Below are 15,274 nucleotides of genomic sequence, written 5' to 3' on the forward strand. Positions count from 1 at the left end.
TGGGCTCATTCTAAAATTTCACTATTGTTGATACCACTGCTATAAACATTGGGGTGCATGTGACCTTTCAAGTCAGCACTTTGTATCCTTTGAATAAATACCTAGTAGTACAATTATTGGGTCATAGGATACTTCTATTTTTAATTCTTTGAGGACGCTTAATACTGTTCTCCAGAGTAACTGGACCAGTTTACATTCCCACCAATGGTGCAAACATGTTCTCCTTTCTCCACATCCTTGCCAACATCTGTTGTTTCCTGAGTTGTTAATTTTAGCCATTCTGACAGGTGTCAGGTGGTATCTCATTGTGGGTTTGATTTGTATTTCCCTGATGATGAGTGATGTTGAGCATCTTTTTATGTGTCTGTGAGCCATCTGAATGTCTTTGGAAAAGTGTCTATGCAGGTCTTTTGCCCATTTCTTCACTGGATTATTTTTTTTGGGGGGGTGTTGAGTTTGATAAGTTCTTTATGGATTTTGGATACTAACCCTTTATCTGATACGTTATTTGCAAATATTTTCTCTATTTCGTTGGTTTCCTTTTAGTTTTGCTGATTGTTTTCTTTGCTGTGCAGAAGCTTTTAATCTTGATGAGATCGTTCATTTTTGCTTTTGTTTCCCTTGTTTCCAGAGACATAGTTAGTAAGAAGTTGTTGCAGCCAAGGTCAAAAAAGTTGCTACCTGTGTTCTTCTCTAGGATTTTGATGGTTTCCTGTCTTATATTTCTATCTTTCATTCATTTTGAATTTATTTTTGTGTAAAGTGTAAGAAAGTGGTCTGGTTTCATTCTTCTGTATGTCACTGTCCAGTTTTCCCAACACCATTTGCTAAAGACACTTTTTTCCATTAGATATTCTTTTCTCTTTTGTCAAAGATTATTTGGCCATTTGTAGACCCATTTATGGCATGTCAATTAATAGGTCTTACATTTTAATGTTAAAAAAAGTAGTATTTATTTATTTTTGAGAAAAAGACACAGAGTGCAAACAGGGGAGGGACAGAGAGAGAGGAAGACACAGAATCTGAAAGGCTCCAGGCTCTGAGCTATCAGCAGAGAGGCTGATGTGGGGCTCAAACTCACGAACCTTGAGATCATGACCTGAGCCGAAATTGGATGTTTAACCTACTGAGACACCCAGGCGCCCCTTAATATTTTTTAAAACAGATTTTTAAAATTTACTTATTTTTACAAGGACTTCTATGAGACACATAGCTTTAAATTATATAAAAAACAACCAAATGTAATAGATACATAAATCAGACATGGATCCCCTTACCATTTTAAGTCAAAATGCTTAGATCAAAGTGAGAATGTGGGTACCCAAAGTCAGATACTTAGCTTTTTCCTTGTGCTGTGTGGACCTTGAATTGCTTCCATGATACACAGTTTCTAAGAAAATGTTTCTGCTTTATACATTTCTAATTAGATTACAAAGAAATTTAATTCAACCCTCAATAAACAATACATATGTTAGTAAGATACAAAATAAAACTACCAAGCCCAAACCTAACTAATTGTTTAGCAATCAACCAGCATTATAATTATAAAGAAAAAAACCTTCATTGGACCTTCCTTCTTTTCTGGAGGAAGATATAATCATCATTTGCCTCCAATTATTTCCACAGTTTTGCATATGCAAATCCAGTGTACAAGCAAACATACCTAGGAACAGGTTTAGAAAATATCTCATGTTTTAAAAGTCTTTATTATTGTGAATATAATAGAATCTATGATTAGCTATTTTTACATTCTTGGAATATATCTATTTTACAATGATGAATAAATAATAATTGATAAATTCGTACTTCTAGTTGTCTCTAGTAACTGTTTACAAAATATTTATAAGGGAGATCTTGCACTTTCTCTACTGTAAAAGAGATGCTAACACTATCTTTTTATAGCCTTTAGAACTTTATGATAACAAAATCACATGGTTTGAATCTTTATAGAAACTTCTCTGTCTGAGGTGATTTGTGTATGTTCTGTTTCTATATAACTTTTTTCTAATGTTTATTCATCTATTTTTGATTGAGAGAGAGAGAGAAAGAACAGAGGAGTGGCAGAGAGAATCCCAAGTCATTCCAAGCTGTCAGCACACAGAGCCTAGTGTGGGGCTGGAACCCTCGAACTAAGAGATCATGACCTGAGCCAAAATCCAATTGGATGCTTAACCAACTGAGCCACCCAGGCTGCCCTCTATACAACAGTTTTAATATTTCTGATATTTATACTAAATTTTGGTTTCTAAATTATCTAGAGCCAATATAAATAATTCATATTATTTCTGTATCAATTTACTTTTCATTTATACAGTTCAATATTTTAGGGAAGTTTATGCTCCTTCTCCTTTTTGCCAATTATAAATTGGGCAATTAATTTTTTCTCCTTTCTCATTACCACGCCATTTTTTTTACCATGTTTGAATTTCATCTCCTTTCAATTTCATTTTTACATACTTGTTTTCTTATTATATTGCATTCAAGTCTATATACCTTTTCCTAGAAGTAGCTCTTATATGCTTTATTTATTGTGATCACAAAAATAATTGGCAAATCTGCTATTTTGTAGGTATTTTCTGTGCTTCAAGCTTTTTATTTACCCTATCCTCATTTCTGTTTGACCAATAAAGTTTAAAATGTTTTCCCTTCTTTTATTCAAAATACTTTAAAATAGGTAATAGTTTTTAGTGCTTATGCAAAATTTTTATATATATCATTGAGTTCTTTGAATATATTCACACTTTCTATCTTTTTTGGAACAAAATAATGATTATAGCATTGTAACCCCACAGAAAAAAGTCACATTCTCTGCTATTGCTTAGAAGAGGCTAGTTGTTTCAATTTATCACAAAATGGTTATTGTTTCATTTTCACTATTTAATTTAAAATATCAGTACATCTCATTAAATTGTATTTTTATTGTGTTTCTTTCTCCCCATTCTTTCTTTTTGTTGCTTACAAAATCTTTTTTAAAATTTCAATCAAGATCTAAACTGTGAAAAATTTTATAGTTTCCTTGAGAATATTTATATTCGATTCTCTCTCTTGACTGAAACTTTAATTTACTACAGAAGCCTAGTCTGATATCTATCTACTGTAAATAAAGTATTCCAGGTTCTTTGGTCCTCATTTTTACTTAAACAAAGCATTTTATTCTAATGGTGTTTGCTCATGGGCAATTTTTCCCTTCTGTCTGGTAAGTTAAGATTTGAATTTTGTCATTTATTTTTTTAATTTTTTTTCAACGTTTATTTATTTTTGGGACAGAGAGAGACAGAGCATGAACGGGGGAGGGGCAGAGAGAGAGGGAGACACAGAATCGGAAACAGGCTCCAGGCTCTGAGCCATCAGCCCAGAGCCTGACGCGGGGCTCGAACTCACGGACCGCGAGATCGTGACCTGGCTGAAGTCGGACGCTTAACCGACTGCACCACCCAGGCGCCCCTTGAATTTTGTCATTTAGATGCAGCAGTTTCCACACCATATTTCTGTTATAGATTTATACTTATTTTATTCATACTTCCCCATCCTTTCGATGACATACCTTTCTTAAAAAACTGATTACAGACTTTGCTTTTATATTTCCATCTCTCTGAATGTCTGCAGCTTATTTTGGGAGATTTAATCATATCTATCTTGCTTTTTCTTTTCTTTTTTTTTTTTTTGGAGGTTTTTTTTTCTTCATAAATTGAATACACCTGGGCAAGCAGCGTGCACGCGCGCGCGCGCAGGCACACACACACACACACACACATTTATATATACATAGAAAACACTGGTTCCCTGAAAGCTAATTTTTGAAAATGCAAAAGAATACATTAACTATTGGTATCAATGCGTAAATATAGCAAGGTCATATATCATTTTATAAAAGTCAACTGCATATCCTTAAAAAAAGCAATAATCTAAGATTATGTGAAATCGCTGAACAATCTAAGATAATACAAATTGGAAAAAAGTACCATATAAGATAATATCCAAACCAACAAAATATCTAGAAATAACTTGAATTTCCATCTGGTTACTTTTGTAGATTCTCCAAAGTTCTCTATTTCTTCAACATACAAATGATAAATATTTTAAAGTTCTGTCTCACCATGCCTTTGTTTGGGTTTTCTGATAGTCTGTTCCCATTTGCCTTTTTTTTTTTTTCTCTTGGGTTTGATTTTGGTTTTTTATCATGCTTCCCCCCACCCTCCACCCTTTGGCCAAACTTTGTGTTGTAAAACTTATAGAAGCTCTGAAAGGTAAAATTGTCTTGAGAAATTTAAGGCTCCCCGCTTCTTGCTAGCAATGTAAGTACTAGCAATTTACTCTTATCATTAAGAGGGTTCATTTTAGACATCTGTAAGGTTAGTGTTCTTTTTCAGTTTTGCCTTCTTCACAGTATGTGATGCTTTGAGTGATTTACTAGAGCCAGTGTTTCTAAGTTCAGAGAGAGAGAAAGAGAGAGAGAACATGAGCCGGGGAGGGGCAGAGAGAGGAGAGTGAGAGAATCCCAAGCAGACTCTGAGCTGTCAGCACAGGCCCGATGCAGGGCTTGATCCCTCAAACTGTGAGATCATGACCTAAGCTGAAGTCAGATGCTTAACTGACTAAACCACCCAGGTGCTCCCACAAGAGATTCTTAAGTACAGAGAATAAACTGACAGTTGATGAGACTGGGGCAAATGGGTGATGGGCCTTATCCCTTGTTGGGATAAGCACTGGATGTTACATGTAAATGAAGAATCACTGGGTTCTACCCCAAGACTACACTGTATGTTAACTAACTTGCAAATAAAAAAAAATAATAAATAAATAATAAATAAATGGTTTAAACCTAAAATAAATAGTAAATATTTCAGACTTTGCAAGCTATAAAGTCTCTATGTTGCAACTACTCAACTCTTCCACTGAAGTGCAAATGCAGCCATGGACACCATGTTCATGAATAAGCATGACTGTGTTCCAATAAAACTTTATTTACAGATACAAAAAATTAAAAAAAAACAGAAAATAGTAAAGTGATATTCCAAAGACATATTGAAATAAAGAAGCTATAATTTTCTGCTTCTCATATTTTCTAACCTTATTTTCTTAGTAAAATTAAAGGTAAAATAGGTCCTAAACATAATACATTATGTAGATTTAGCATAACTAAGCACATATTTTAGTAAGCATATTAAAGAAGTTATTTTCAAACACAAAACATCAGATTTTCTATAGAGGGTTTTGGAAGTACAAGTGCCTTATATAAATTCTACACAATCCCAATAACAGAAATCCTAAGAGTAAAATGAGAATACACACGAGCACACAAACACACACTTAAAAATCTGTTATTTTGTATTATAGACAAATAGACTTAATTTTATTTTGATCTGTTTTTTCAATCAATTATTTTCATGGTTTCATATAAGATTTTTCAATCATTTCAAATAAGCAAACAAAACTGAACCAACAAACCTACATTAGTATCAGAAGTCAACATCTTGGTTCTTTAATTCAGTATAAGAGCTGACATATCCTTTTAAAAATGGTCTCCCTATTTGGGTAAATAATTCATTTTGTATTCTTTATTCCACATTATTTAGGATGAATTCTCAATCACATAATGGATTTCATAAATTAGTAAACTGTGACATGTTTATTGTGAAAACAAGAATACCAAAACAAAATATTTGTTGTGTGTAATTGACTTTATCCTGAAAAAAGTAGAATGTGTGTTACAGTAGTCAAGATAATACCAATTGCTCCAGTCACTTGCCTTTCTTATTTTAAACATGTGGCTTCCTAAGATTGTCAAGAAAATAAACAACTGACAGATGAGAATGTGTAGGAAGGCATACCAACATATGTTAGCAACTCAGTCAAGAAATGATTCACTGACATACTGGAAAGAAGAGCTGTAGTGAGTCACCTACATGAAAGGTGGAGGGAGAGGACTGGAAAATGTTTCCTGCTCCCGGCTATCACTTCCTCCTTTGCATGTTGGCTAGCATTAATTTCTGCCAAAGTTAAAGGCCAAATCATGTCCTAGGGTAGGCATCGGGCATGGTGGAGTGAGAGTTCTGGTAATGAAAGAGTAGCAGAACATTGCAATAAAGATATGTCATGATTCAATTATCTATATTATTTAGGGTAGATGGACTATTTCAATTCGAATTTTTTACACGTTGCATTTGGATGCATTGAGAGATCAAATTGTTTCAAGGAGTTGCTATATCTCTAGAAGATTTATTCCATAACAATATTAATAATAATTTAACATGATGAATACTTTTTAAAGCCCTAAAATAAACACTCTAATGTCATTTATTTACAGAGCTATTTTCCATAAAAAAGAAAGAAATCTTGACTTTTATGACAACACAGATGGACCTTGAGGGCATTGTGCTCAGTGAAATAAGCCAGACAGAAAGACATATAACATATGATCTCACTTACATGTAGAACTTAAAAACAAACTAAAACAAACTTAGAGAACAGACTGGTGGTTGCCAGAGGCAGGGAATGGGGGTTGGCAAAATGAATGAAGGGGGTCAAAAGGTACAAACTTCCAGCTATAAAATAAATAAGTCCTGGATATATAATGGACAGCATAATTAATACTTTATTGTATATTTGAATGTTGCTTAAAGAGCTGATATTAAAACTTTTCATCATAAGAAAAAAATTGTAACTATATGTGGTAATGGATGTTAACTGCACTTACTGTGGCAATCATTCCACAATATATACATAAATATTGAATATGTTGCACACTGAAACTGATATGTTTTATGTCACCTATGTCTCAACAAAAAAGATAATAAAAGTTGTTTTTGTATTTGAATAATGCATCCTTTAAAGAAGAAATCAAAATATACAAATTAAGATACGAAGCAATAAAGAATACAAATAACACTGGGAAAAAATAAATAAAATCAGTATCTCAAATGTTAAATAATGACATTTTCAATGAAATATATTGTAAAATAAGTTAATCCTTGTGTATGGAGTCTTAAATGTGAGACTTGATAAAGAATGAATGCATGATAAACTATTGATTTCAATTATTTTTCACATATTTCCTCAAAATTATTCATAAATATTATTAGCCTATGCACTGATAAATATTTTTTAAGTATTCACATTAAGGAAAATCATTTAGTGTGAAACATAAAATTTGACTCCCATATGTCAATGTTAATTTAAATTCTCTACTGCTAGTGTCTATTAAAATTCTGTGAAGAATTTATAAAAGAAGAATAGTAAAGCAATGATTATTAGTTCCATTTTCATATGATAATCACTGTGAAAATATTATTTTGGATATATCCTTTACTTATGTGTATATATACCTTTGTGTGTGTGTGTGTGTGTGTGTGTGCGCACGTGTGTGTGTTTTCTTTTCCTTATGAGTTAAAATAAAGGGCCCACCTTGTTCAACTTAATTGTAGTGCAATTCATCAAGTATGAGCTTAGGGCATGAACTTCACAAGGACTTAGAGTTTGAGAAATATTTCTGAAAATTCTGTTCCAGGATAGAGATTCAAGTACTAAATCCAACTGTTCAGGAAAGGAATAGAGTGGACTATGGAGATACTCTATTCACAGTGAAAACCTAAGAATGCTCTGTACCCTGGAGGTAGCATATCTTAAGATAAGTAAATTATAAATTATGAAACTTGATTCAGTTCCTTTCTTTGAAATTAAGTAGTCATATCAACTGATTAAACGATTTAATGAAATGTGAAACCTGGAGATGGCATTTTCACTGCCTACAATGCAGAAATAAACTCAGTGAATTGCTTTGGAAATCTTTAATATAGATATAAATCCAAGAATTATATGTACAAGAGATAAATCCTCTCATTATCTTTTCCCCATGGACACTTTTAATACATGTGTTATCTTTTTTTCATCTTATACAAAACTGCTTCAATTTTTTATGCATTCTATAATACACTGAACAATGTGGGGAAATGATTTTTTAATATCTCAACAGCAAGTTCCAGTGACAATGGGTTTGTTATTTTAACATGGACTGCAGCTGTTTCTTCTTCTTTCTTTTTTAACTGAAACAAACACCTTTATTAATCACAGATAATTTCAAACTTTGGAAGTCACTGTGAGAGAACCTATGAAAAATTACTATATATAATTTATCAGAAGGGAAGGTGGGCAGAGATGGGCTAAATGGGTGATGGGTATTAAGGAGGGCACTTATGATGAGCACTGGGTGTTCTGTATAAGTGATGAATCACTAAATTCTACTCCCAAAACTAATATTACACTATATGTTAACTAACTGGAATTTACCTAAAAACTTGAAATAAAACAAAACCAAAAGTAAAGAAATAACATACCTATTTTCTTTGGAACTTCAGAAGAATAAGAAAAAATAATAGAGTTAACTAATAATACTACAGAGCCCTGCTGTCCTACAGATAAAGTGGCTATGAGCCACATGAGACTGTATGAGTCTAATTGACTTACACTTAAATTAAAAAAAAAAATAACTTTTACAGTCACGCTGGCCACATTCCATGCACTCAGTAGCCACATGGGTCTAACAAATATGGTAGACGACAGGGCAGATATAGAACATCTCAGGACAGTTCTTTCTACTGAAATAAAGCCTTAATAAGATTTCAAATCAGCATGATATTTTTAATATTGAGTTCATTAACATAGTTCTTGAAGTTTCTGAAATACAAAAATCTGTAATCAGAATGAAAGTGAGGTGAATTAAAGCAAAGATTCAAGGATTAGATGTTGATTTTTAAAATTATCTGTACAATATATACAAATTTAGTCAATATTCTTTTTCCGTTTAGAATTTTACTGATTAAAATTACATTCACATTTTTATTTGCAGTAGTTTTATATACAAGATAATTCAGTTAGAATCACCTCACTCTAATCAAATTTCAGGTTAGTTGCCTCTCACACAGTGGATGGCAGTCCTTGCCTTCCAAAGGGTAAAAGTCCATTTGGTATGAGTAGTTACTTGTGAAAGTCTGATTGGAAATTATAGGTCTAGGTTAGAAAAATTAAATTTGCTTCTTATTTGTTATGATTATTGGGTATCAATATAGAGTACAATTATTCTGTGAATTTTTAATACCGATTCAGAAAATGCAGAAATACAGAATATTAAACATGAGTCTAATGTCTTTGAGTATCTTCCCAATGAATAAAACTATTAGGCGTTAGCCCTTGTAATTAAAATTAAGAAATTTAGCATTGTATACAAAATTCATACTATTTTATTTTAAAATTCCATTTGTTATTTAGTTCTTTAAGTTGGTGACATATACTCAACCCTTCAGATCTTGCACTATTCAATAGAAGATTTTAAACAGTGCAAAGCATGTGCATTGGTCAGTTTAATAACTCAGGGAAAATCTGAAAAGCTGATTTATGAGATTATAAAGAACTTTATAATTCATTCTCAATATGAGACAGCGATTCCTCTTTCAGGTAAGTGGGTGCAGTCAGAAATTTTGAACTGGGGATAGCTTAAGTAGTCTTTACTTCCTTGTAATGGAATCGTAAATCTGCTAACAACATTCTATAATATTGATTAATTCACTGTGAGCTTCCAATCAAATGAAAGGATGGAGTGTTTCAGGAAACCTTACAATTTTTACTTATTAACATTTCCATTTTTGTTTAATTCATGCTGAAAATCTCACTGTTTCACCAGGAGATCAAAGTAAATTGCTACAGAATTCAATCTGAGAGTCTGTGAAGCAATTAAACACTAAAACAGACAAGCAGTAGGGGACTCTACTGCTCAGGAGAATAAATTGGGAAAGATGTTAACACAGTTAACTTAAAAAGAAATTTTAACGGCTAGGTTCAGATGGAGAGTTTGTGAGTCCAACAAAACCTCAGAATGAGTGTATTCTAGAATTGTACTTAAAATTTAATTAGATCTCAAATAGAATATTATGAACACATGCTCTATTTAAGTGGAATCTTGGTAATTTTTGATTATATAATCTCTCTTGTGGCATAACACAATCCAGATTAGATGCATAATAAAAGCTGTACATGTTTTATATGTAGTTTAAAAGACTCAAATTTTAAATGTGAGGCAATGTATTAAGCAAGTGTGCATGTGTATTTCCTTATAGCTTTTTTTTTTTTTTAATTTAGCAAACACGTACTGGATGTTTACCATATAGCTGCATCTAATCTAGGAAAACAAAAGACAGAATCCCTGGTTCTTGTCATTGATTAGAATATAGTCCCTTTGGGGAGACAGTCACTCATAGAGAAAGATTGTGGGGCAAATATAATCTAAAAATGAAGATAATTTTCCTAAAACATTGAAGAAACTACTAATAATCAGTTTTAACTAAGTATTGCCTTTACCCATTAGCTTTATATTTGCAAATGGCTCCTCCAATTATCCAGCCTAAATTCTATGGCTCAGCCTAGACCTCACACATGAAGTCTTATAACTCAACCTCAAGTTTCCAGCCTTTCCCCCAACAAAATTATTTCAAATGGTCATGGATTTTAGCCACTCTGACTGGCGTGAGGTGGTATCTAAGTGTGGTTTGGATTTGTATTTCCCTGACGAGGAGTGACGTTGGGCATCTTTTCCTGTGCCTGTTGGCCATCTGGATGTCTTCTTTAGAAAAGTGTCTATTCATGTCTTCTGCCCATTTCTTCACTGGATTATTTGTTTTTCAGCTGTGGAGTTTGGTGAGTTCTTTATAGATATTGGATACTAGCCCTTTATCCGATATGTCATTTGCAAATATCTTTTCCCATTCCATCAGTTGCCTTTTAGTTTTGTTGATTGTTTCCTTTGCAGTGCAGAAGCTTTTTATCTTGAGGAAGTCCCAATAGTTCATTTTTGCTTTTAAAAAATGTGTGAAGAGGGGCGCCTGGGTGGCGCAGTCGGTTAAGCGTCCGACTTCAGCCAGGTCACGATCTCGCGGTCCGTGAGTTCGAGCCCCGCGTCAGGCTCTGGGCTGATGGCTCGGAGCCTGGAGCCTGTTTCCGATTCTGTGTCTCCCTCTCTCTCTGCCCCTCCCCCATTCATGCTCTGTCTCTCTCTGTCCCAGAAATAAATAAACGTTGAAAAAAAAATTAAAAAAAAAATGTGTGAAGATGTGTCAAGTAAGAAATTGCTGTGGCTGAGGTCAGAGAGGTTTTCTCCTGCTTTCTCCTCTAGGGTTTTGATGATTTCCTGTCTCACATTCAGGTCCTTTATCCATTTTGAGTTTATTTTTGTGAAGGGTGTAAGAAAGTGGTCTAGTTTCATTCTTATGCATGTTGCTGTCCAGTTCTTCCAGCACCATTTGTTAAAGACACTGTCTTTTTTTACATTGGATATTCCTTCCTGCTTTGTCAAAGATTAGTTGGCCATACATTTGTGGGTCCAATTCTGGAGTCTCTATTCTATTCCATTGGTCTCTGTGTCTGTTTTTGTGCCAATACCGTACTGTCTTAATGATTATAGCTTTGTGGTAGAGGCTACCAGGATTGTGATGCCTCCCACTTTGGTTTTCTTCTTCAATATTACTTCAGCTATTTGGGGTCTTTGTAGTGAACAAATCAGGAGACTATAGATGCTGGCAGGATGTGAAGAAACAGGAACCCTCTTGCACTGTTGGTGGGAATGTAAACTGGTGCAGCCACTCTGGAAAACAGTGTGGAGGTTCCTCAAAAAATTAAAAATAGATCTACCCTATGACCCAGCAATAGCACTGCCAGGAATTTACCCATGGGATAAGAAGTGCTGATGCATAGGGGCACTTGTACCCCAATGTTTATAGCAGCACTCTCAACAATAGCCAAATTATGGAAAGAGCCTAAGTGTCCATCAACTGACGAATGGATAAAGAAGATGTGGTTAATGTATACAATGGACTACTACTTGGCAATGAGAAAGAATGAAATCTGGCCATTTTTAGCAATGTGGATGGAACTGGAGAGTGTTATGCTAACTGAAGTAAGTCAGGCAGAGAAAGACAGATACCGTATATTTTCACTCATATGTGGATCCTGAGAAACTTAACAGAAGACCAGGGGGGAGGGGAATGGGGGACAAAAGTTACAGAGAGGGAAGGAGGCATACCATAAGAGACTCTTAAATACTGAGAACAAACTGAGGGTTGATGGGGGGTGGGGGAGAGGGGAAAGTGGGTGATGGGCTTTAAGGAGGGCACCTGTTGGGATGAGCACTGGGTGTTGTATGGAAACCAATTTGACAATAAATTATATTTGAAAAAGAAAGAAAAAAGGGTCTGGGGCGCCTGGGTGGCGCAGTCGGTTAAGCGTCCGACTTCAGCCAGGTCACGATCTTGCGGTCCGGGAGTTCGAGCCCCGCGTCAGGCTCTGGGCTGATGGCTCGGAGCCTGGAGCCTGTTTCCGATTCTGTGTCTCCCTCTCTCTCTGCCCCTCCCCCGTTCATGCTCTGTCTCTCTCTGTCCCAAAAATAAATAAACGTTGAAAAAAAATTTTTTTAAAAAAGAAAGAAAAAAGGGTCATGTATTATAAAAATATCTTTCTAAAGTGATTCACTTAAGAAACACTTAAAGGGATTCCTATAGGTTTATAAGACCACTGCTAAAACTTGACCAGTTACCAGAATCATATGAGGTTTTGAAAAATGCATCTATTATCCAGACCCAGAACAATAGGACTGAAATCTCAGAGAAGGATCTTTACAATAAACAAGTACTGTATTTGAGGTATGATGTCCTAGTTGTGAAAAGCATTGGTTAATTCCAGTTGGTGCCCAGTCAAAAAGCCACAGAAGTTGAAAGAAAGAAAGAAAGAAAGAAAGAAAGAAAGAAAGAAAGGCAAAGAAAAAGAAAAGAAAAAGAAAAGAAAAGAAAGAAAATTTAATGTAAGACATTATTAACTAAATAGAAGATTCTTAATCTAGACAACTGAAAGGTAAGAGAATTTTAAGGGATCACTGAAGTATAAACTGCAAGCAGCATCTGCTTAAGTGCTGAGGAAATAAACTAAAGTAGTTGTAAGAATTCAAACTTAGAAATTTCTAAAAGGGGCCCCCCCGAGCTGAAACTCAGAGCTCAGAAGTGGAGGTGATACCCTGGGGCTGGAGCTATTATCTCTGAGTTCAGAACCCCCCCTTACTCCCCCCCCCCGTCCAGAGTTGACACTCACACCTTTGAGGAGGGGCACCAGCTGGCTGGTGGTGTGTGTGTCTCTGAGGTTGAACACAGTGAGGCTGGCTGTGCACACTAGAAAAACTGGACTTGACTCATCAACTGTTACAAAAAGGAATTGCTGCCCCTGAGATAAAGAAGCACTGCTGGACAGCTGCCCATTGAATGAGGAAGCCTACAAGGAATCCCTAAGAAGTACACAGAAGTAATTCTCATGTTTCTTTTACACCCTAACAGTCTCTGTCTCGTACTTCCTGTTGGCATTGCCTTGCATAAACCCAGCTGGAAAAGAAGAAATGTGGTTATCAGAATCCTAGCAAACCAAAAGAGAGTATAGAATGGTGAGTTTGGGGGGCGCCTGGGTGGCGCAGTCGGTTGAGCGTCCGACTTCAGCCAGGTCACGATCTCGCGGTCCGTGAGTTCGAGCCCCGCGTCAGGCTCTGGGCTGATGGCTCAGAGCCTGGAGCCTGTTTCCGATTCTGTGTCTCCCTCTCTCTCTGCCCCTCCCCCATTCATGCTCTGTCTCTCTCTGTCCCACAAATAAATAAACGTTGAAAAAAAAAATTTAAAAAAGAATGGTGAGTTTGGAGTGGAGAAACAATTGCTTAATACCTGGAGCATCAAGCCAACTGATGAATCAAAAAGATGCATTAGAATCACGACAGCCTGCATAATTTGCACATGATCTGTCTTTAAAACGCAGGTCCTCTCAAACTTCCATCTGTGTATAATCTCTCCTAAATGATTTAACTATTTAAACATGTAATTAAATATAAAAGACCTTTTCAAACCATACTATATTTGTCCTCTTTGCTTTACCTACCTACCTGTCCAGTTTCAACTCTCCATAAAGGCCAATTTTACACATATTTTGCAACAGCATTAAAATTTATAAACACATATAAAAATATAATCTACAATATATGTGCATATAAACATATGTGCACATACATATGAAAATAAAGAAATATATGTACGTACATACCATATATTTGTGTAATATTTTGTGCTCTTAATATTTTGTATAGCTTATTCTGTTGCAAGATTACAACCTTTCTGCCTACCTCAACGCCATTAAGCTATAACATCCTTGAGAATGAGTCATGTTGTCTCTCATTTCCAGGCCTAGCAAACTGCCTGGCATGTGGCAAGTAATGAAATTACTTTTTTTAATGAAAGAATCAATTAATATATCTAAAAGAAGCCTACATTGAAGAATTTAGATAATTAAATAGGTCTCTCGAAAATGACGAGTATTTCCCTGGTAGTATTTCTGTAGGAAGAATGCCAAGAGCAAAGGCAGTCATAAATAGACAGACTCAATCAAAGGTAGACAGATTAGGTGCAAAATACCTTACACAAAATCTGTTTTTAATCATTAGCACAACTCTATGTAAAAAGTCAATTTAACTGTGAAGAAGAATAAAAAGCCATGATAACAAAAATAACAACAAAAAAGCATTACTTTAATGTGTGAATTACAATGATAGAAAAATGCATTCATTCATAATGAAATTTTTATACATTTTTCTCATTAATCTCTACTAATCCTTACAGAATATGTTGAATGTGCAAGACAGGATATGAAATGTAGAAAATATGGTTGCATTCAACATGAAAAGGAAAAGTAATTCTGTATGTAATGAATCTTTTTGTTTAAGCTGAGCTGTGAATAAGTATTTTTTATGGAGATTGTAGTTAATGTAACTTTATTAATAAAATTCCCAAATGTGTAAAAACAGGACAGGAAACACCTCCCACCTTCGTGCCATGGAAATATTTTTTTAATCTAACAATTATACTACTACAATTTTTCAGTATATTTATATCTTTTTCAGTATATATATTTTAGTATATATATATATATTTTTTTTTTTGCAAAACTTATTTCAGTGTAAACATCACAATAACCTTATGTGTACTTGTTAGAGATTTTTATTTCCAGAATTCTACAGCACTGAGTAGTTAAGAAATTTGCCAGAGCAACAAATTACTTAAAGTGGGAAAACACATATTTTTTAAACCCTTTCATTAAACACTCTTTGTTGAACTTTAAAGGAAAGTATCTTGTTTTAAACAGAAAGCCTGGCTCTACATAGTTCTTTAGGACAATGAAACTGTGTGTCAGTACAAATGGCAACAAAATG

Source organism: Lynx canadensis, chromosome A1 (genome assembly GCF_007474595.2).
Source record: "Lynx canadensis isolate LIC74 chromosome A1, mLynCan4.pri.v2, whole genome shotgun sequence".
NCBI classification, from domain to species: Eukaryota; Metazoa; Chordata; class Mammalia; order Carnivora; family Felidae; genus Lynx; species Lynx canadensis.